Source organism: Columba livia, chromosome 20 (genome assembly GCF_036013475.1).
Source record: "Columba livia isolate bColLiv1 breed racing homer chromosome 20, bColLiv1.pat.W.v2, whole genome shotgun sequence".
Classification (NCBI taxonomy): domain Eukaryota; kingdom Metazoa; phylum Chordata; class Aves; order Columbiformes; family Columbidae; genus Columba; species Columba livia.
This window is the reverse complement of record NC_088621.1, coordinates 1,742,436-1,766,735: the sequence shown is the minus strand read 5'-3', so window position 1 is coordinate 1,766,735 and position 24,300 is coordinate 1,742,436. Positions and strand designations below refer to the sequence as shown.

The following is a 24,300-nucleotide window of genomic DNA, read 5'->3' as shown; positions in this document are numbered from 1 at the left end:
GTCTTTTTATACTTTAAGGGGAAAAACATGGCAAACTGGTATATAAAATGTGAGAAATCAAAATGTAGCTGTTCAGTTAGGGAGACCCATTGCCTGGGTCTGTGGGGGGAAGGGGATTTTCTGGGGAACAAAGGCCCCGTCAGCTTTGGTGTCTGTTCTAGGCAGTCCTAGCGTTAGGCAGCATTGCTGAGCTGCCTTTTAGTCATTTTATGGACCTGATATTTTAAGGCACCAAAGGGAACGATGATGTTCATTTGACATGTGAGATTATAAAACGGTGAAGTGTTTGTTTGCATGGCCTGGATTGATAATGTCTACTTTAGAGAGCTTGCTGTTTTATTACCCGTTTTCTGGTGGAGAATATCGGAAACAGAGAAACAGCAGAATTATGATTATTTACTTTGTTGCAGTTAGGTTTTTATGAAGATAGGTGTACAGGTGAATGTACAGATATGCACCAGCAACTGCAAATATAAGACAAAAATACGGGATTTGCTTGCTGGAGCTTGGAATGGAAGTCTCCCAGGCTGGGCTGTGTGATGGTAGCAACATATGCATGGATATACTTTTTTATGCACTTGATTGTGCATATGGCTGTGAGTAGATGTACCCAGGAACTTTCAGGGGAAAAAAGTACCGTATGTTTCCTACAAAGCAAAGCAAAGCGGCTGGGCAGTGTGAAGTTTTGCCACAACGGGTGTCCATTTCCATTAGCTGTGTGTTGTCTGAGGGAGCGGGTTAAATTCTGCCTCTATATATGTGAATACATTTGATAGGGAAACTGGGAAACAGCAGCTGGTGAGGTGGTGCTGCTGGGGGCAGAACTGAGCCCATGGTCCCTCCAGCCGTACAGGCTTCGCTTCCTTCCCTGTTCCCTGGATGCTCCTTCTGCACTGTGAAATATTCCCCTTGGCTTCCTTTTGTCTTTGCTGGAAAGACCTCCCGTAGCATTTGCTGTGTTTATAGCTTTTTATGAGACTTGCAACTCCGGAGTTTCATTGCTGCTCCATAATAAATGTTAATTTTCTTCATTTTATGGGTTTAAAAATATACATGCTCGACTTTTACAAACTCTGTAAAATGCCATTAGTGTGTCTTGGGATGATCATATTTTGTTTACAGATGCCTTGCTGTAGTAAGCCTCTTTCTATGGTACAGTTACCAGAAAATGGATTAAAAATTAAATGAACATATTGCTTTGTTTGTTTTTAATGAAAACTGCTTTACAATTAGCTCCTTATTTTAATCAAAGATTGCATCTGAGTTCATGGTGGGGTTTTGCCCAGTTTACGGTTCTTTCTCTGAGATTGCACCAAAGATGTTGGGTCAGGTGTTGTTCGCGTTGTGACCCATATAAAGGCCACGGTAAACCACACTCACAGTGTGCTACTCATTGATATCCCTAATGACATGTGTGTGATGGAGAAGCTCTGCTTTGTACTATCGCAGCCTTTGGCCATCTTTTCAATGCTGTTGCCACTTGTTTTGCAGTGCTGTACCCGGCTTCAGACTCTTCCTCTTCTGACCTTCTCCGACGTTCGTTTCTTCCACCACGGGCTCCTTCCTCACCGCACAGCTTTGAGAAGGTGAGAACAATTTGCGAGGCATGGCTGACGCCAGCTTTGCCCACAACAGTTATCACTGTTGTGTTGTAGTTCCAACCCCTGCTTTCGATATCGTCCCACTTGGTGCTGGTGGGGACCTTCTTACCAGGGTCACTGTCCCACTGCTGTGTTGCTTAGAGACCATCGTTTGTGTCCGTGGGATGGTTGTCTTGAACAGAAGTTGTTCAAAGAGCTTTTTCTTTTCATGCTGTCCCATTGTATGGATTGACTTTTGAATCAGTCTTTTCCATCAACAACTCTGCAGATATTATTCACAGCCTGGTGATCTTTGCTAGAGGAGTTTGGCTATCTGTCTGAGCAGAGAAATTGGTATAGAGGTTTGATGACCTGTGTGAAGGAGGAAAAAGAGATCACTGCAGCAATTGTATTTGTGGCACATTGTCAGTAACCAGCTTCCTGATCACTTGCGTAAAAATATCATGACAAAGTTTCCAGAAATCAGCCCTTTTTGGCTACTTATCAGAGGATGATGCTCTGTTATCCCATGAAATGTGTGGATGGGAGCTCCAGTGTCTGTAGATGTCCTGAAATAAACAAGCCCTTTATCACACATAGTGCATTTAATGCTCCTTTTCGCCTTTCAGGTAAAATGTTCCCGAGCAACTGGCTGATTTTCACTGTTGTAAGTTACTATTTTGGCTCTCTGGTGAAAAAAGTGTACAAGTCTTACGATAACGATGTTTCTCACGACTGTGACAGTGTTGAGTGACCCATCACAGTCAGATATTCTGCTGCGTTTGTGTGGCGTTGTGAAAATGATATTCAATTAATTTGATTAGCAACAGTAAGATTGATTATTGTCCATGAAAATGATAATTGGGAAATCAGTTATTGATTAACATGAGACCAAGATTCCAACTGTCCCAGCATAGTTGTGACTTCTCTGAAAAAAATCACTTTCTGTGACTCATTTTGTTTCAGCTGGGAGGGATGTTCTGTTGTTTAGTGTGTTGTTCCAGAGTGGATCCTCACCTGTGGGCCAAAGAAACTGGTCAGGATAGTAAATATTAAATCTGTGCTGACCTCTTTATTGTCAACACCTATTCCTTCATTTCTTTGTGCTGTTGCTACGTAGACATGGTATCTGCCTCCCTGGCGCTTGCCTCCTGGCTTAGTGATGGTAGCAGCAAAACAATTAATCCAAGCACACTTTTTTCTCCGCCTACTTGAAGAGAGGCCACTGTCTCAGCAGTCAAGTGACTGTCAGAAATCCTGCTGTTTTCTTATGTTTACTATTAAAAGCAAATGTAATACATGCTTTTATAATTAGTATCAGCATTATCATTGTGCTTACACCGAGAAGCCCAGCTGTAGACTTAGTCCTAGCTGTGTAGAGGCTGTACAAAACGCATAGTTAAACTCTTGGCTGCGATGAGCGGAATCTGTTACTTGAATATGAGTGGAAATTCTGTAATTCTGATTGCAGATGATCCCAAGTAATTATTTGACAGTAATGATGTTGCTCCAAATTTACACCTCGATAGCAGAGATGAGTATGGCCCACAGTGTCTCTCTAGCGTGTTCCATCAGCAAATTAACGTTAGGTTTTGTCCCCGTTCTGCCGTGGAGTGCCCTTGCTGCGGAGCCCGCAGCGCTCCGCAGGGACACCGCCAGGGTCTTTGGCAGAGACAACGTCTAGCTTTGCGTCTCTTAGGACAGACTACCTGCGATGCCTTTTTGGCCCATATTTCATATTGTTCTCCTCAAGTAACAGAATCTAAGGGTTGAAATCTACTGTGTGGGATCTGAAATGAATTGTTTGCTTTCTCATGAAATGTTAACACTTCTCTGTCTCCTTCCCCTTTGCACACATAAGCATATGCGTGCATTCACACAGACAGCGCGGCTTCATCCTACGGCAAATTGCTTATACACATGTAAGCAAATATCTTCTCAAATCATCTCTTACCACCGAGTGGGGTGTGGTGCTTGTTGTTCAAGGGGTTGAGGTTGCCTTTCAATCTGCCAGGGCCAGCCTGACACCAAAAATAAACAGCATAAGCCTGGAACGGTTGTCACAAGGGGCAGAGAGAACTTGTCAGGCAGGAGTGTGTGAGCCGGCAAGATGATAATGTGGCATGACACTTCTGAAATGAGACACCGGTTGCCATGGTGAGGAGTCAGGAGGGACTATCTCTCCAGAGGCTGAAATAAAACATGCTTTAAATGATGTTTGATTAGAATTTAGATCATGTAACTGAGTGGCTGGACCTTTTTTTTTTCCCCCCTCTCTCTCCCTTTTTTTCCTCCTCCCTTTACTCGTCGTCGTCTTTGGCTGCTGGCAGAGTTCACTTTGGAAAGAAAGGGCTTTGGGTTCGGTGCAGCCCCGGCTGGAGCCCCCCTGGCTGCACCACCTCCAGCGTGCTGAGAGGTTACTTAGTTCCATGCCCAGTCAATTATGCTCTGTGCTAACTCTGCTTGCATTTTCCACTTGAGTCCATCATAGTTTAAACCAGTCAAAAATGATTCCCTCTGTTCCGAAAAACAGTTAATCAATAATACCCTGAGAATATTTCTTGTCTTCATTTTTTTTTCCCTGACCATTCTACTCAGGGTATCCGTCATCTTGTTAATATATAATAAAAATACAGCCCATGGAGGCTTACGCACAATACCCCTCTTGGAGTCTTCATATTGAAGGAGGGTGTGAATGTGTGTGTGTGTGTATGTGACAGTCTAAGTGGTAAAAGGAACCTGAAACAGAAAGAACGTGAGAGAACAATGCAAAACAATTGTCCTTGTGGCCTTGTAAATGGAACGGAACGTTTAAAAGTAATTTTAGATTTCTTTGCAGTTTTAATGCAGCATGCAATCAAATGTGTTTTTCCTGTCTTTCCCAGCATAAATGGACAATAAAAGAGCTGGTTCTGGGGTACGGAACTTTCTAAGTCTGTGGTGCTTTTTGGTATATCTAGACGTTTACAAATTTTGAAGCAGGTATCCAATGTCTGGGTAAATCTACTGGAAAATAGTTGTCAGTCAATTCCATTGCTGCCCGGATGTGGACGAAAGCACTCAGCAAAGAAAGGGGAATGCACCCGGTTCTGCTAATTTCAAGATCACCCGAGGGCCAGCTATTTATTGATGTAAATCAGGTAGCGTAGCTGGTGCTGATGCACACGGAGAGCCGGTGTTCCCTGTGAGGTGTCATTTCCAATCGGTTGTGAGTGGAAGGTGTTAAAATACAGGAGTTTGGTTGCAGGAGTGAACTGAGTTAGATGATTCACTATTGGGAGTCGTTGGTAAGTCCGCACTGGATAAGTCAATGCTGAAGGAGGTGGTTTTGGTGATTTTTTGATGGGATGGCAGAAAGTCCAAAGGTCATGGAGACTCTGCTGCCGCCTACACTGGGTGGGGATACTTTGTACAATGGTAAAATTCTCATGGAACCGTGAACAGGGGTGTGTGCGTAGCTAATAATGATGTTCTTACACACACACTGCAAATGAGCTTCCCCTTTATCAGTACATTTAAATTGTGGTCATTTGCTTTGGTAAATGAAATAGTTCCACCAGGCCAGTGAACGTGTGACTACAAGTATGTTTTGTCCCGGCTATTAAAATCTTTATGCAAGACCATGCAGATTAGAGTTTCTATTGCGTGTATTTAGAGAAAAAAAAGACTATATAGCCCCTATGCATGAGACAGAGTGTATTCTAGGAGTCAGAGGATGCCCTGTAATTTATGAGAGACAAAGAGGTACATTAGATATTGTTAGAATACATAATAATCCTCTGGCAATAAATTATTTGGCTTGCAAGGTTAGGATCTCCATAATTCTTGGTTGTACTCTAATGAAGACTGCTGATGCTTATTATATATTTTTGTGTACATTAGAGGTACCTGTGAATATATGGATACTGTACTTGCCTCCTGCTACCCCACTACTCATGAGCTGCCAGTGGGACTATATTGTGTGGACCATTTGTCTAAGTAGTCCAGGAAAGTGCATCAGCCACGCTGGCTTCTTGTCAGTGGTTCTCGGTAACTTTGTGCCCATAAAGTCATTTTCTGCAGATTTAACCTGCTTGTCTCACACGATTAGGTCACCTCTGGCTCCAGGGTGACACAAGCATCACCAGGAAGTCGTGGTCTTCAGCAGGACGTGCTGTCCATCTGCAAATCCTAACAAGCCAGAAGGATGTTTCCCCAGATGTTTTACAGTGGGTGCTGAACTCTGGTTAGTTTTGTTGGTGGGCTGGGCTGGGCTGAGAGGAAAACGGGGAGAAAGAGGAAAAATCCAAACTTTTCTTCCTCACAGAACTCAGTGACTTTCCACCAAACTTTTGCTCCAAAATCAGTTTATGATTCCACCCACAAAGTCATTTCCAAGTGATTTGTTACCATGTGACAGTCCACTCCAGGATTTTTGGTGACGCTACATGGGTCTTTTGAGCTTTATGTTCAAATTTAATGACGATCACTGTAGACAAATGGATGAAAAATATCCATTTCTTCACCACTGTTTCTTGCATTGGCCGCAGGGATTGGAAAAGTAGCTCTTTTATTTAGTTACACTGTCAGCAGCAATTCTGATGTGAGTTCAGTTGCTCAGTTTGGAGTTCAAGTGTTCGGTCTCAATACAGCTGCGTGGGGTTGTAAAGCATCTGGAAAGCTGCTCTGCTGCTGGCCCCACATCTGCAGGGACAACTGCCCAGGGACTGTGACGGTTGTCGCTGGGTCTAAATGCCAAGAGTGAGGTGGAAGTAAAGCCAGAGGAGAAAGGGGAGATCTTCCTGAAAGAGCAGCATGGTGAGAACCTTGCTGAAGGCAGCATGGACCTTCGGCAGGTGGGTGCGCCATACATCAAGCGCAGACCTTTGTGTTGTGGAACAACACGTGGAGACAGAACACGGTAGGGTGGTGGGATGAAGTAGGGAGCACATATCAGTTGAAGCAGTGGGCCATATAATGTTCAGAGTCTTGCCCGACAGTAAAAATTCTTGGCTTCTTTGGTCCAGAAGGGATAAAAATGTTCATACTCAAAAGGTGATGGAAAGAAACAGGGAGAGAGAACTTGAGGTAAGGAGCTTGATGCTATGAGAGTTGGATGAATTGCTAGACTGATGCCACCATCAGAATAATAAGAGGAAAAATACCGTTTTGAATTGGAAAGTCTCGATCACTCTGTTAATAGGCGCTTTTCTTCTGTTAGAGACTTGCACTCCTGGCAGCCTTATCTTATAACCAAGATGGTTTTCTGCTTAGCTGACTGCAGTTATGTGTTCTGTTCATGCCACCCTCCAGAGTCAGTGGTAAGAAAGGGGTTAAAATTATTTAACTATAGGGCTTTTTTGTGCATATTAATTAGGTATTGCTCTGTTTTATCACTACAGTGCACTTTGTACGGCAGTTTGAAAAATGCTTTAAGTAATACTTGCTATGCTTCCTGCAGTCTAATCTGCCAAATAATTTAGGTTATCCATGCCTTGGAATTTACTTAATTCTGACGTAGAAATTAGCCCTGAAGTGCTGGAAGATCCCAGAGCTGCTGATTATGGTTGTCTGATAAGAGCATAGGCTTATAATGATTTTATACAACGTTTCCATCAAATGGTTCGTGTGGTTTTGAAGGCAGTCAGCATTTTGGTCAGAGAGATGCACATTATGATCCTCACCACCAGTCGAATCATGAGCAAAGCCATTCTGGCAGGTTTCCTGGTTTAATAATAATGTTAAACTGCAGATTCTTGTAGCAAAGCCACGTTTCTGGCCTTGGCTCAGGCCAGATCCCTCACTCTGGTAGTGGCATCACTTATATAGGTACAAATTCTTTCTTTCCCCTTCCTGCTGTGGGTCTGTAATATCTGTGGAGTTCAGTGAAATGGCTTCTGCCAATAAGGGGGCTGGTTTGTCTCATTGTGGCTTCTCTGAAGTTAAGTCAGTTCACCTGTAGATCTTGGTCTCCCGTTTCAGGGCAATATTTCTTTCCGTCAATTCTAGCTTTATCTGTTGTTTTACTGAATCCGCAGTGGGGTCACTCCGCAGCTATAACCCTCGATAACGTGGCTCTTTGAGGGTGCTGGGTATCTGCCTATGGCTGTCTAGGACCTACTCTGCCTGTTGAACCTGAATGCATCTAATCAGCTTCTGGCTACAGGGTTCTACTGGATAATTAACAAAAAGCAAAGAAGAAACGATCTGGAAGTTATTATATAGCTTCTTGAAGTATCTTCTATGGAAAAAGTTTGGTGTTTTTTTTCTTGAACTGAGTGTTAAAACCTCCAAGATTCTTCCACAAGGAATTTTCCAGGTTTTCTTATCCCATCATACTTCCACACTCTCTCGTCTTCCTTTCCTTTGGAGCACAAACCACTTCGCCACAGCGTTTGCATGTGCTGTTGTAGCATGCAGCTCTTCTGATCCCACGTCGGGTGTCAACTCTTTAATATGATTTCCTCCATGTTTGACTAATCAATGCAGAACATCATCATGAAGGATAATTTTACCCTCTGGCACTTCAGGGACAGGATAATGAGGCCTGGTGTTTTCCATTTTTTATTCTTCCACAAGAATCTACATTTTTTAGTCCCAGCTAATTGATTTAAGTTCGTGGAGGAAGGTTCTTTTCCCTTTCCCTTCCAGTATCTTGGATATTAATGGATTCTAGTGAGCTAGCAGAGCTGTATGATCAGTATGTTTAGAGATTCAATATACTGCCATCCTGACCTTTCGGAAGCCAGGGGAAAAGCATTAGGCCCAGCATGTTGATCCCACATGAACACTGAAATCTCAGGCAGGCTGGAGCTGCTCGAGCTGCCTGGAGATAAGGGACTTTCTTCAAGAAGGGAGGTTCGTTCTCAAATAATTTCCCGAATAGGAGGGAACTTGGTCTTGTGACCCAGTAAGAAGTGGGGCGATTTGTGGCCTCACTTAGGCAGTGGCGGAAGGTGGAGGGGTGGAAGCTGAGGCTTTCGGAGGAGATCAGGCACCCATGCATTGCTCCGAAAAGCCTGGTCAGAGAGCACGGCATAGCAGGGTGTGAGTGAGAAACCACGGACACAGGCTGGATCTTGCGGTTCCCGTTCCCCTGATTTCATCTGACGGTGAATATCATCATTATTCCCTTCCTCTTCCACAGGTTTTTTTGGAGGAGAGCTGGGCGGGCTCCTCACTGATCATCCTGGGGACTGAAGGAATGGGACAGAGCCCATTGCAGCGGCAGTTGAACTCCATCCCTCTCAGCAAAAACCTGCATTAGTGTAAATATCCTTTTCTAAGACAGTGTGAGCTAGTAAGTCAAAAGCTGTTTTACTTCCTGAGGCACCGCTGATATCATGATAGCACTGACAAAACGTTTCCAGTCGCTGATATTGTCCCTGCTGGCCACGCATCCACTGGGCCCACTGGATGAGACCTGAAAGGGAGTATATTCCTGCTGCAGCCTGTACCTGAGGCTCTAAAAAGTGTGAGCTTGACATGTTTTTATGAATAACTCACGTATTTCTTCTGTATTTTACCACCATTAACTAGAGTTATTCTTGTATTATTATTTTTTTCTAGGGATGGCAGCAGCTTATGACAGATTTGTTTAGGGTTAGCCCTATACATAAATTAAGTGGCAGATAAAATTTAATTTTTCTTATAAGAAAAGCCTATAGCTCCTTAAATTGCTCATTTAACATCACTGAAAAGTAATACTCCACTTTAGAATGGACATCGTATTAACTTTAAAAGGCCTATTTAAAGTGACGGTTGTCAGTGAGTGAAAGCCAGATATGGTAATTTCGAGTTACAAATCAGAGTGAGGAAACTGTAGAATGGACAACCTTGTTAACACAAGCGCGACGGAGGAAGCACCGGGGTCAGAGTGCCAGCACGGAAAGGAATAAAGACACAGCACCAAAAATATGTCCTATAATTAGGGCAGCTGTAAGAGTCAAGGTTGAAGATTCTTCACCATGACATGTCTGATATAGAAAAAGTGATAGCCAAGAGTAATCACTTACAGGCAGCGAGCCTTAAAGGAGCAGCACGGCGCTGAGCCGGGCTGGGGCAGGGAGGGTGACGAGACAAAGAACGGGGGGCACAGGGTGACCCCGAGCTTTGTGCGTGGGGAAGGGGGTAGGGAGGAGCTGGACATTTCACGGATCAGCGCTCAAAGGGACCGAAAACTAGAAAAAATTGCTCAGTCAGCAGAGAGGTTTTCTGATCGTGGTGTGGAACAGAGTGGGATCTCGCAGAGCGGGTGGGTGACCCTGCGTGCTGGGGGGTGTCCCGGGTTTGGATCCGAGTGAGCGGGCACAGAGTCACCCTGAGGGGATGTGGAGGGAGGAAAGTGACAGGGGGAGGCTGAGACAGTGTGTCTGTGTAAATGGACAGACAGGCGTGCGCAGGTGCGTGGGGCAGCAGGACAACAGAACCTGGGGAAGGGGGAATAGAACAGACCCTGGGGAAAGGGGTACGGGACAGAACCCGGGGAAGGGGGATTTGGTGGACACACAACTGCGGTCATTCAGCTGGCACAGGACGGATCCCAGCCCCAAGGAACGAGTGATCAGGAGGGTGCACGTCGCATTGGGTGAGCAGCCCATGTGGGTACACGATTGCGTCCTCCACCTTGGCGCTCCCCAGGCCAGGGGTGTATGGAGAGGACAGACAGAACGTCTGGGTCTGGCTCAGCCTCGTGAGGGCAGCCTGCAGAGAGCTGCCCCTTCCTCTGGGTTTGGCAAGTATTAATAAACCAGGGGCAGGACTGATGTGCAGCTCACTCCACGCTTCCCCTGGGAATCTTCCTGGACCCGTGGTGCAGAAACAGGGCAGGAGCAGGGACCCTTCCTCGGGGTCCTGGCACTGCAGACATGGAGAAGCTGCTGCGACCTGACCCATGGTGGTGGTTTGGCAAATGCCGTCCTCTGTCTGCCGAGTTCAGGGGCAGATCCCTTGCCAGCCAGGTCAGAGCAGAGCAGGGGGGCAAGGAGACATTTCTATTAGTGGAGAATGTCTCTGCATAATGATTCCAGCTTCCTGGGAATCCTTTGGGATGTGTGGAAACCTTCCAGGCTTTCTGCCTCCTCTGTGACCCTTTTCAGCATTGGCTGCATAAGAGCCCCAGGAGGCTGTCACGGGAGAAGCTTCTCCTCCTCTGCCGCCTTCTGCTGTATTTCCCCAGGGAATGATCCAGTCCAGGCAGTTAAAGCAGAATGACATGGGCACAGGCTTTTCTGCCTCAGTCCCCACCTCCTCCACGGGATCCACCTCAAAGGATAAAAGAAATTCAGGCTGAACAAGTGCCTTATCCCCCAAACACTCTTCTTCCTCTGCATTAGGGTGTATTCCACAAAGGCTGGTGTGGTGCCATGTAACCCAGCTCCAGCTGAGCTTCCCTGTCCTGCCTTTGAGAGCTCTCATTTCCGAATAACCCGCAACACCTCTCTGGACAAGCCCGTTCCTCGCCAAGGCTGGATCATTTCTTACAATATTTAAAGGTTTATAAGTAACAACGATGAGCCCTTAAGAGAGGGACTCTTCGACCTTGCTTTGGGCTACTGTGTCCCCTCCCATTGCCATGACAGATTTGGTTACCTGATACTGATTTTCGCCTACCTGCTTGTGGAGCCAAACCTGTCTCAGAGGGCAGGGGGCCAGCCTGCCTCTTGGGCGTCAAGGCATCCATCGCTGGGTTTGCAGCGTGCTCGCGGGGGTTGCTGAGGCTGGAGCGAAGACGCGCTGTTCCTGCGCACATAAACCCTGACAAGAGTCACCGCGGCAGCAGACGAGGAGTTTTCTGGCAGATCAAAGGCTCCGAGTCGTTCGGCTTCCCATGCAGCCCCTTTGGCAGCCAGTTTGTTTTGCCTTTGTCTTTGGCGCCCTGTACTTGGGGACGCTAATTCGATTTTCCATTGAGAGGTGCGGATATCTATATTATTTTCCTAAAACTCCAGAGAATATTATAAATTTCTTTTTATTGCTTCCAGCCATGTTATTTAAAGTAATTAACCTTAATTTATAAATTTTTATATCAAACTGCCTTTTAACTTTTAGAACTGGCAGGAGAAGTCCATTTCCCAGGGCTCCTAATAGTTCTCCATTTAATCAAAATTCATCCATCAGATTCCAGTGTTAAATCATCTTTTAATTGGGAGTTACATTCTGGTTAATAGTTTTATAATTCGCCGCCTCTAATAGTTTTTACCACAGGGATCTACTCCATTTTTTCTCACTCTATTATTCCTGGTGTTCTGCAGGGACATTTTAAAAACGTTCACTTCCCCTGCCTGTTCTTTGTGATCTCATTAATTCTTGATAGCAAGTTCCCTTTCTCCTCATTACTGGAGCATAACTACCTTTATCACCAGGTGAAACCTCACTCATTTCTACAAGTGCTCTCCAGTTTATTTTCTTTTTGCCTCTTTAAAAAAAATAACAATCAGCAATTTATTTCAGCAAATAAGGTGATGTGTTCTGTCTGTGGTCTTGGCACTTGACACTGTTGAGATTTCAGACTGGAGATCTTCTGGGCCAGAACTTTCTCTAAGTTCGTGTTTGTGTGGTGTTTCTCACGGTGGTGCCCCTGAGATATTTCCAGTTATTCCTAGTAGATATTTCCAATTAAAAGCACAAACCACTAATACTGGTGACATCCAAAACCCCCAGTAATCCAAGAGTCAGAAAAAGGGACTGATTGATAGGACTGGCAGGTTTTTTTGGAAGGGGTCGTTCGATCTGAAGCCATGAGCTTTTTGTATAGCAAGTGCTGTCAGCTGCTGCTGACGTTCCCCAGCATGGAGAGGAGCAGGATGAGGCCCCGGCACTTCTCAATACCAAGCACCATCTTACTCGCAGCTGAACTCCGCGGTGCAGGGCTCTATTTCAGACACGCCACACGCAAACGGTCCCGCTCGACACAGCCGAGCAGTCAGGGCAGCGTTACATCCGCTTGGTATCCTCCCCAAACAATAAGGAGAGCCCAAGGAGAAGCAAATAATGTTCTACACAAGGTAGTAAAGCCCAGCTTGTAGTTTTTTTTTAAAAAATGCCTAGAATTAGCGTAAAATTGAATTTGAAACCTTAATCCTCTGAGGGCTGAGTCTCAATTTGCAGATCCACAAAACCTCTGCAGATTACCCTACCAATCCTACTGACAGTCTTATAGGAATATGTTATATTGACTGCCCAAAGTCGGGCTCTGCAAAGTGCTCTTGGTAAGAGTGAGGAAAAACAATCTCCTGGGGTTTATATCTTGGTCCCTTGGACAGTCCTGTAGAATCATTTCATATATAATTTCCTATAAGAAAAATAGGATGGACAAGTGTAAACAGAATTATTATACAATTATAGTGGTCCTTGGAATAACTATAACGCTGTCCACAGTAATTTTTATGTCTCCATAAACTACTAGAGCTACAGTATTCTTGTAGCCTTTCTTTCGCCCCACGCGGTAATGTAATAACTTTTCCTACTTAATGTATGCATCAGTGCGATAATTCGATATGACAATGATTACGAAATACTCCAGCAGTTTTAATTGACTAGTGTTGAGATCATATCACCACGAGCAGACAAGATCTTATCTCGTGTGTGACTTCCACCCTGTCTGACTGTTACAATATTTATGGTAATAAGGATCGCGGGCATTAGCCAAGTATTAAGTCCTCAGCTGTGGTAACTGCATTTAGAAGCAAACAATAATTTCACAGACTGCTGGCCTCCCTTTCCTTTGAGTGCGGTAGCAATAAATATATAAATAAATAAATGGTTTCCTTTTGACTAGGTACAAAAATATATCTAAGGAGTTTTTATGTCTGGAACCTAGATTTCACGATTCCTTATGACAAATATTACAGTAATTCAGCAGTTAAAAGGTCGCCAAAGCTTGATACTGTATCTGGAGAAATTACCATAGAAATCTAAACCAGTATTAAGGCTCTCGTATGCATAGCAGGCGTACTATTACCTCCTCTTTTGTTGCTGCCGCAAACATTTACTTGGAGAGACCTTATTGTCAATGAATTTTTGACAGAGGTCAAAGTATTTCTGAGTGGAACTGAAAGAGATCTGGGACTTGAATCAAAGAGCTGACAGCATCAACAATAGTGTGTTTTCTCATCTTGCATGCTGGAAAAATTAATTAGAAGCGTTTGTGAGATGTTTGGAGCCTGCAGAAGCTGTGTATGCCGTATTTTGGCAGTAAGCATGCTGGTCTTGTCCATAGGTGGAGGAAACATTGCAGTTGGCGATAGTTCTGTTGACTGGAGAACCTCTCCCCGCCCCCAGGTAGTATTGTATGTTATAGATGGGATCTGGTGGGGATTGATCTGGTTCTGAGTCACTGAGGACCTTGGCCTCTCACTGCAAGGTCCCGGTTGTTGGTCACTCGCAATCAGAAGCCCCCCAGGAGTCTCTGAAAGTGTTGCTTTCTCTTTGACATCTCCAAATAGTGAGACTATGGGTAAAGTTTCAATGTTCTGTATTTTTTCCCTTGTAAAACACTGACTGCTATAGTATTACAGTCTTTGTCTTCACCCAAAGTGGTAGGAGATGGCAAACTGTCCCCACAAAACAGCTCCATGTGTCCTGTGTTCTATCCTGTACTGCCCTCGTATGAATGAGCCCCTCTGCAATCAGTGCTGCGCAGCTTTACTAGACCCGAGCCAGCACCTTGCAGACTCATGCCTCAAATTCAGAGAAATCCCATCAGTGATGCAAATTAAAGATTGGTTGGACATTAAAACCAGTGCCTTTCGTTTCATGAGTATATATATATATACACACACACGCTTTTAATATTTGGCCACTTAAAATATTCATCAAGTATTTTCATTCTGTTACTCTTACTAATGCATTTTTAAACGCATTTCTCTTGAATCGGCCCAGTCTCCTCTTTCATGAATCCTTATCTCTGTCCTATGGGCATCTATATCCCTGCCCTAATGTTCTACTGTACAAGTACTGAGCTGCTCATAACCCTAATCGTACAAAAACAGATGATTCATTACTGAAGTGGATGAAAGAAGGCATTAAATATTGGCATAAAGGAGAAAAGATAAACTGGTACTGGAAGGTTCATCTCTATTAGCTGAAGTGTTTGGGGACACCACAGAAGTAAACCTAGGGTTATAAATATTGCCCTCGATTAGGAACCTGCAATGAAATCCAGCAGAATGAACTTCTGTGCCCAGTTTGGGACAGGGATCTGCCTGCCCGGCTCTGCGTGGCCGTCCTGGCTGCAACAGTGAAGGATTTGGGCTCCGTGTTACACTGTTAACTGGGGGCATTTATAGTCGTGAAATAACTCAGGAAATACTGAAAGCTAAAAAGAACTTGTAGGCTCTTTCAGACTGCAGTGGATCTTCATCTGTTGACTTTTCCTGTCCGGTGGGAAGATAAGGACTTCTTTTTATGTTTTAAGGCAAAAGGCAGCTGAATTCACTGGAGTTCAGGAGCTGAGGGCCTAAGGAGAGGATCTGATCTTGTAAAACTTCTGATGAAAGAAAAAACAAGAGGGAAGCAACCCTGCACTGCAGCATTGCACTCCTGTAGAAGGACATCGGTGATTGGGAAGGTAATAAATACCAGCAGTGCTTACCACAGTGGGCTGAGGTATGGTTTGGGTGGCCAGGAGCAAGTTATCCTTTGATGCATCAGCCCAGATCCTGAAGATGAGCCTCAAACAAGAGCCCAGTGGCTAAACAAGGAGGGCAGGGTGCTGCCCACCCCACACCTGCCTGCAATTGCCATCACAGCTCTGCAGCTGCGGGTGGTTACGGAGACCCTGGGGGAATAAGAGAGGAGCTGGGGGCTGGTTTATCCCTTTCAGCAGCATGAGTGGTGCCTGTGCCAGGCTACTCTGGGCTAGCGGGGCATTACCTGCTTGTGTCTGCTCTGCAAAGTGCGTGTTGAGCTGCTGCTTTTGCTCTGAATTGCTGGTGTGAGGCCCGTGCACGTGGTTCATCTGGTGTGGAAGGTAAGGAGTTGCTGTTCTGTTCTTCAGGGCTGGGATGGGGTGGTGGGGTGGGGGTGCTGCGGTAGCAGTGTGGTGTTGTGGTGTGTGCAGCAGGCTGGCTCTATGGCGGTGTTTGGCTTCTTGTACTTCTGCTCAGTGGAAAGCAGTTGCTGAGAGGATTGTAGCGCTCTGAGGTTTTGTTTCTCCTCTGGTCTCTGGGGATGTGCCTGGAGCTGTGGGGCTGGCAGCCCTGTGCAGCAGTGTTCTCCGTCTTGGGGCCATGGTCTTTGGAGAAGAGTAACCAGGTGAACTTCCCAGGTGGGAAGCCCCTAAGAGTTCAAAATAAATATGTGTCACATGATTTTATTCCCCTTTATCACTTGGGAGGTCTCTAAGCAGTGTCCCTCTGGAGCCCAGGTACTGGAGTCCATGAAATAACTGTTCCTCAGGCATGGATGAGATATCCCTGGAGCGTCGGGGAATTGGGCAGCTGGGAAAACAGTGCTGAGCATCAGCTATCCCAGCCAATGGTGTGTTCAGCTACGTGCTGTGATACAAGGCAGCCCTAAATTGCAAGGAAACAAACACAAAACCCTGTTGTTCTTATCACTCTACTGTGTGGGGAGAAACTCATCTGGTAGCCTGGAACAAAGTGCCTGGGTGAATGGCAAGCAGGGAGGTGGTTCAAACCCCTCCTCCTGTGGAGATACTGCTATTTAATGAATCATTGAGAAATAATTTGGGGGGTTTTGCTCTCTCTTGTTCTCCCCATGCATAGTCAAATGGAAGAAATACAGCATAATCTTGTGTGTTTATTTGGGGTGAGAGATAATGGCTTTCAGAATAAACACCAGCTATTTTCAAAGGAAGCAAAATGCTCTGTCTGTGCTCCTCTGTCCCTGGCTGACTGCTGTACCATTTCCCAAAAAGTGCCAGTGAAGGGGGGACCCTTACAGAACTAATTTAGTTAAAATTTACACTCCTTGATTTTGTGCCTCTTCTTTTCACCCCTTCTAGTCTTGTAGCTATGATGCAGTATTGATCCAAAGATCTATAGGATCATACCATGGCTCCAGGTGGGTGGCAGAATTGAGGCTAGGCTTCATTTCCATCTGAATGGTGCAGAAAATAATTCCACTTTCCAGCTTTTATTGCTCAGAACATTGCATTTCTCTCATTGCAGTGTATGGGAATTAGCTCTGGAGGAAAGAAATGATTATTTTTTTTTTCTTGATGTAGAGTGGAGGAGAAGGATTCAGGAAGAAGTAGCGTAAGCAAGCAGACAGCAGGCTCATTGCGGTTTGAATTAGGTGCGGCTGGATTGCTCTAATGAAATGGGACTTCTCATCTGGGGTTCAAGTGGTGTTTCTGTGGACGGTTGGTGCCCAGACTGCAAATTCCTTGTTTGGCCGGGACAGCTTCCTCAACGGTGCCGTGTGTCATTTATAATACTAGCGGAGCAGCGTGCAGTGGTTCGGCTTTGTCCGGGGTGTCAGTGGGAGGGGGTGTGTGATGGGAAGGGGCACGGCTGCAGAAGGTGGCGATGGTGCCCAGGCCAGCTCGGGTGCTCCGTGTGAGCTGCGGTTGCTGGGCTGCGTCCCGTGAGCGGTGCCGGCAGAGCTTCCAGCTGTGGCAGTGTGCAGCACAGCTGGAGCTCCATTCTCACTGGGGCTGGCCTGAGAAGCCTCCAGCTGTGGCAGTGTGCAGCACAGCTGGAGCTCTGTCCCCACTGGGGCTGGCCTGTGTTCTCCAGGACGGCTCCAGGCTCTGTCAAACACCGGCTTCGGGCACCACAGGAACCTGATGGCGCTCTGGACACAGATTCCTTGACAGTAATGAAGTTGTGCAGATGTGAATTTGTAGGTGGGAGAGAAACCAAGTGACTGTGGAGCAAGCAGGTATGAATGTGAAGATGCAGGCACCCAGCAGTGTGTACTCCAGATCCCTTTCACGGTACCTCACTAATATGCACAGGAAGGCCACCACTGCCAGGCTGGGGAATAACAGATGACTAAGCTGCCTCTTGTTAAGTCTTGTGCTCGTTCTCCTTCAAATCATCATCTTGGTGGCAGGGTGGAGAGTTGCCTGGTTCTTTTTTCCCCACCCTGAAGCAAGGACATGCCTGTGTCCCGGGGATTGAGAGCGATTGAAACAGCGACCTGTAGTGGTCTTTTAACATGGACATAGCTTATTCTGTTTGCTGTGTGAATTTGGTGAATCAGAGAAGTAATTTCCCTGCGAGAGGAGCAGGCTGCCACCTGCTCATGAACTTGGCAACCTTTAGTCACATCTCTGCTATTATGTCCTGCTGGAAGAGTTTTCAGCAGAGTTATTTCCTGCTAAAGGGGGATGAGGGGAGATATTCAGGAGCATGCTGAGGAAATTGTCTGTGCCCATGTTCAACCAGTAACTGGGAAAAGACTTTCAAAATCCAGTGGCAAACGCTGATAAACGTAGCTCACTGATATCATTAGCATGTTAAGTCTGGTTTTAGGAGCACGGATCCTGGGAACTCCTTGTCAGTGCCAGTGTCTCAGGCAGGAGTGTGGGCAAGGTAAAGAATAATCTAGGAGGGTTGAGGTTAATTTATGAAGGTTCGTGTTACACTGTAACTGGCAAGATGCTAAATGTTTCTCATACCGGCGAGATGCTCTCAGGAGAATACCTGTCCTTATGAAGCATTTATTTCTAACATAGAATAGATGCTTCTACTACCTGGTGTCACTTTAGTCATTACACTTTATGTGATGGAGGTGGGATTTTCTTGCCCTTCCCTCCGCGCTCCCCTGCTCCCCAGCTCATCCCACCGTGGGGCTCCTGCCCAGGTCTCTGGTCGCGTTATTGTCCTGAGCAGAGCTCGTGGCTGTGCTTCTGGATGGGGCTTTGAAATGCACTGGGCTCAGGCCGCAGGGTTTGTGCTTGCTCTCAGTGACAGGTGGAGCAAGTATTGACGGTGCTTCTCAAAGACTCAAGTTACTATTGCTCCTGTTAATTCAGGGCGAAATTTATCCTTGTGCCGAAGACCCAAGTTAAGTCTGTGCCACTGAAACAGCTGGACTTCCCTGTCCCATTTTTTGCTGTGTGGGTGATCTGGAGAATAACAGACTGACCTAAGAAAACTACAGGTGTGTTGTTGTCATCTATCAGGCTTTTTTTGTTTAATCCTGACCTTGTGTTGGACCGCGTGTGTGTGCAAAGGTATAATGCATCTTGTTAGTGGGGCTCTGCTCTCAGGTAAATGATTTATTCAACCATTCTATGGCCCAGTGGAAAAGATCTTGCAGTGTGGGCACAGTCCATGGGGCTTCTGCTGAGTTATCGCTGCTTTCTGAGCTCCCAGGTTCAGGTGTGGATTTGAGCCCCAGCCCCGTTCTGCCAGGGGCTTGCAGCCCACAGAGGAGCTGTTCCTGCTTTGTCTGCCCCCAGCTGGCCCAGCCACCAGGAATTGCTTTGTGCTTGTGTGTTTGCCTACTATTAATACTTAAGCCTGTCTCAGGGTTGGTGAGTTTTGCAGTGTTGACTACGCCAGACAATTTAAAGTGGATTGGGGAAAGAGAGAAAGGCGCTCGGTGAGACTTTGGTGAAATGCTCAAGTAAAGGGGTAAAGACAGAGGAACTGGGGAATGGGGGGAAATGGAGATGCACTGCAAAGAACCGTGTAGTAAATTTTCCTCCTGAAGCTCAAAAACTTCTGAGTGATGCTCTGAACCTCTATCTCTTTAAAAGACTACCAGATTTAAAGAAGAAAAACCCTTAAAAAACAGACATGGAAAAAAACCCGGATTAAACTGTCACTCATTCACAATCTAGCCAGGAAACTCATCCATGCCCCTACAGGTAGCTAGTTATCCCATCAGGAATTTCATATTCTTGTCTGAATCCCGGAACACAAATTGGTCCAGCGCGATGGGTCTGCCTTGATTAGGGTCTGCTGGCACAGATGTCCACAGCATGTGTTCCCAAAAGCCTGCTCAAATAACTGCTTCTCTCCCCAAAGGGATCAAAGGTTGAGATGGTCTTTCCAGAGCTTTAGCCGGGCTGTGCGGAGCATCTGCAAAGTTTAATCCCCTAACCTTCCCTTCCCTCTCTTTTTTTTTAAGTATGGTATAAATGGAGTTTAAGGGTTTATCTCTTTTCTTTCTAGAAAACAGCTATTACTTGTAAAGAACCTCTGGAGAAGAAAGTGTAGCCTTGCCTTTATCTGAGAGACAGTTGGGTTTTGGCGACTCTGTCAGGATAAAGCCCAGAGTAACTCTATATGCTTGTGCAAATATCTACTGTTGACATCTTTGGCCAGCTGCTGTTATGGCTTCCTTTTCCTTGATGAACAAAATCCTCTTGTGATGTGGCCTCTGAGCGCCATTATAATTAAAAGAATTAAAATTCAATTTGAGCTATTGTCGTTACACAATGCAAAGTTCAACACCGCTGAAGGTTGATTTTATTGATTCCGTATTGGGTACTCCATGGAAATAAGTTATCTTGACGCAAACATGGTATTGGCAATAGAAGGCACAAATGGTCCATCTCCAGCCTTTGCTCACTTTAATTCTATTGTTAGCAGCACCTTTCACGAAGAGGAGTTGTGCCAGCATTTCAATCTAAAGCATGCTTTTTCCAAGATCACTTCAGGCCTAGAATTATCTCCAGTTTAAATAGCAATATCAGATTTACAGCCTTTGCAGAGGAATATCTGTATAGGAGTTAAATGCTACAAAGCTTGTTAAAATCGCAGCTGTGCCCTCACTGCAGCCTGAGTTCTTGTCTTCATCTGCTTTTCCCTTACACGCCTGCTATTCAGGCTTGCATATATCTATTTTGTTTCTTTATTTTAAAGAGCAGGCTTAAGTAAAGCTTATCTGAATTTCCCAAATCTGTTTCATTAAGAAACAACCGTCACTGTCAAACGTCTCTCTTTTTCCAACAAAATTACTTCCGAGGGACTGAATATTGACTTGGAATCAGCTCTTGTGAGTGTAAGATGCTTTTAGGCACTGATGAGGATTGTTCGTGTTCTCTGAAACTGCTCCTCTAAGCTGAGCAGCTGTAGTTCATGCTCGATGTGTTAATGGTTCACTCAAACATGAGAGCAGGCTGGACAGTCGCAAGGTTAAAATTGTGATAGGGAGACTGGATTTGAATATGAATAAATCCTTCTGGAAGATGGAGAGGCTCTTGGACAAGAGCATGGAGAAACTCAATCTCTGGAGCTGCCTTTCCTAGTCTTTATTTTGGAGTTCTCAGTTTGGGGAAGAGAGACACATACATAATCCTTCTCTCCCTGCAGTGCCTCTTTGCATCAGAGCCTCTGTGTTTTTGCAGTACGATTAACTAGCAATAATCACCGAGGGCTGAGTGGAGGAAGGTTCCTGGGCAGCGTCTTGTCTCTGTGGGAGGCTCCAGGGCCCTGTCCATGTGCTGGAGAGATGAAGGAGCAAGGAAGCAGCTTTGAGACTGAACCCCAGCATGAGAGCAACCAGATGACGTGCTCTGGGTGTGCTTGAACTTTCTCTTCTCCACATGTGTCACCTTCATGTTTGCCAGTCCCGTAATCACCTTGTATGCTGTCCAGTAATACCCGATGACACTTAAGCACGCGGCTTAAATCTTTTCCTTGGTAGAAAATCTGGCTGGGAGATGCCCTTGTGGGAAGAGCAAAGGGCTGGATTACACAGGCGCTTGAGTTTGTTGTGAAGCGGTTCCCTGCGCCTGCAGGCGGCCGGGGCTGCGAGCCAGCTCTGCGCTGCTCCGCACGGCTGCTGCGGGGTCAGAGATGCTCGGGGGTGAGAAGTCGCGTTCCTGGGACGCCGCTGAGCAAGACGTGGGGCAGGGAACGCACCAGCCTGTCTCGCTTAACGTTGTGTTCAGCACACACCAGCCTGTCTCGCTTAACGTTGTGTTCAGCACACACCAGCCTGTCTCGCTTAACGTTGTGTTCAGCACTTTCCCAGCGGCGGCTTCTTGGGGGGGAAAAGCTGGTTGGGAAGGAAAAGTGTTACGAGTTGTTTTGACACAAGTTGCAAATTGCCTGGGAAGACCTTGTCTTCGTATTGTGTGACTGCTGCTCAGCTTATTGCTACCTCATTAGCAAGGAGTTACCTAATTAGCAAGGCAAGCTGTTAATTAAGTGTGTATTGCATTACTCAGCTTTAAAAAAATCTTTTAGGTGTTAAATATTTTAGTGATAAGGAGTTGCCACTAAACTATTTTATTTCTGTGTGAATCTCTTTCTTCTGCCAGAATGAAACAAATAATGAACAGCTGCAACCACTCCAGATTCAGGAAAGCCCACTTATATTTCTTGTGATGGAGTTAGCACTAATGAACAGTAATATTTGTTTAAAAAATATAATGGAAAAGACTTGGTAAGGTTAATAAGATAGTGGAACCCCTGCGTATTGAATCAGTCTTGATAAGAGAACAAAAACTACATGTTTGCTAAAATAACTTTAAAAACAAATAACATTGACTTTCCACACCTAGTGGAGACCAAATTTTCACTTGCTTGCATGCCTGCTCTCCCGGCACGCTCGGACCTGTCACCGTGCCGCCTCCCACCAGGACAGCGTGACTTTGATTTTTGACTGCTGGGCAATCTTTTTCATCAGATGGAGCTGGATCGCAAGGTGGAAATTAGGTGTCCCTGCATCTTCCCACTCCTTCAGCTCACATGAAAATGTTGTGTTGAGGACATGTATCCACTTCCTACTGGCCCCACCACATGAAGCTTTGATTAGCAATTATTTCTGAGATATTAAAAAACACAATAGATGTTGCAGGGCTCTGGATTTTCCATTATGGTTGTTAAGGGAAAAGAAAGACTATAGTTACAACTTAAAAGTTGTTTCTCTATGTCTGAATGTAAATTATGGGCATAGCCTTATGATCACATATGCATGTGTGCTCGGGTGCCAAATACTTACAGGTGTTAACTGTGTCTTTGCATTGATTAGCTGAGTTCTGGTTTTTACTTCGTGTGGAGGACAGAATAAAGTAACACAGACAGTACCCAGTGCTTTGTTCTTGCTGTCTTAGCGACGTGTCTTCACCCTTACCCTAACCCTCCTTTCTGTATGTGGACCAGGGTAGTTAAACTTTAGACTTGGCTTTATGGAACAACGAAACCACTTCAGTCACTACTGAATAAAATACAGAAGGGCTCTCTGTGTCCAGGGGCTGCCTGTGTATGTTGTGCATGTCGTACCCAGTACACGGTTTCTCTTGGGGTGACATTAGAGGCGAAGAGGAAATGTTTGGGGCTTGTATCACTGATTGCACTATGGGGTCAAATTCTTATTTGAGAGTCAATAAAGATAAATTGCACACAAGAATGGCTCCTATTGCCAGAGCGAGCTGGCAGTTTGCAGAAGGGGGTATGTGGTGTCTTAACGTGCAGCCAGTTGTAAAGGCTTGGGAAAAAAATTTCCAACTGCACATTATCTGAGTGAGCTTCCATATTTTACCATGACACCGACTCCGAGACTCATTTCCCTGGGTTAAGTAGTGCGGGGTGAAGTATCTGCCGCTCTCCTTCTCCCTATCCATCTGCTGCGGTATTGTGGGCATTTAACCTGGAGCGCCTGCTGATGTATGACCGAATCAGAGAAAAGAGCCCGCGCTGTTTAACCCTCTCCCTTTGTAGCTGCACTTAATGAATGTCACACAGGCCCACTATAGAAATGATGGAACATCCATTCTGGCAGCATGAACAGAGCCCACCGTGCAATGATATGGTGAAATATGCTGAAAATATTCACGGGAGCCTGTGAACATAAACCCATGATTATTTTTTTCCCTTAAATCTCAATATTTTAGCTGTTTTCCCCCCCATATAATAAAAGTGCAGTTCTAAACAGTGTCTACTCTTTTTTGAGGGGAAGAAAACCCTATTTTCTTTTTAATGTGGCTGTATGGAAATGGCTAACTTATGCTAACCAAAACGTAATTAGGTTGTCCATGCAGGTCTTTTTGTCTTGCTAAAAAAAGTCTTGTAAATAAGATTGCAGGTCTTAATGACTCTATCCAGTAATTTCTGGGCTAAATTCAAAGGTAATGAAAGTAGGGCTGTACCTTATATTGCAGCAGTTATTTAGTGCAGGTGAGTGCCGTCTGCTGGCCCAGTTCTCCTGCCTTCCCTCATGGGGACTTGCAACTGGTTGTGAAGAACCGGAGCCTTTTGTAGCGCTCGTTACTGAGCAGGTTCCTGCTCAGTGTCGCGGAGGCTGGTGTGAGTGAACCCAGAACGGAACGGGAGCGCGTAGCTGCAAAGCAGCTCTTGTGAAATCTAAGAGTCCGATCCTCGTTTCTCTCACCGTTTCATGCCTCTTTCTCCACCGAACTACCTTTTATTTCCCTATTTTTTTTCTCCCTGAGTGCAGGCCACATCTTGCTATTCTCACCTCTAAACTTTGCACCAGATCCCTTCTTTTCATACTTCATCTGTGCATTCTGAATTCAGCTGGAGAGAAAACACTGTGAAACTTGTTCTTGCTTTGAACCGCGATACAAAACCTCCGATGTCGCTCGTTTCCCTAAAGCACCGTGATTCATTGGCCTAATTAAATAATAAATACATCAGTTGTCTCGTTTCCAAAGGAGAATATAAATTTTAAAGGCTGGTGGCTAATTACTTCCGTAAGATTTGGCTTCATCCTGGTGGCAAATGTCTGTCAACTCTTGTGTCAAAGACCAGGGGAAGGGCTAAAAATGTGTGATGATTTCCTGCATGTTCGTGTTAGAGAGTGCTGTGTTCCAGTGACGCTTTTCCTAGGATTCCTCCCCGGATAAGAA

General features: G+C 45.4%; 1 long non-coding RNA gene across 1 annotated transcript in view; it reads left to right on the top strand.

Moving 5' to 3' along the window:
- The window catches only part of LOC110359378 (uncharacterized), a 201,331-nt gene that overhangs the window by 33,423 nt on the left and 143,608 nt on the right, over positions 1–24,300 (top strand). The window contains exon 7 of the long non-coding RNA XR_010467325.1: positions 1,492–1,586. This is a non-coding gene — a long non-coding RNA (uncharacterized LOC110359378). The remainder of the gene's footprint in view (positions 1–1,491; positions 1,587–24,300) is intronic.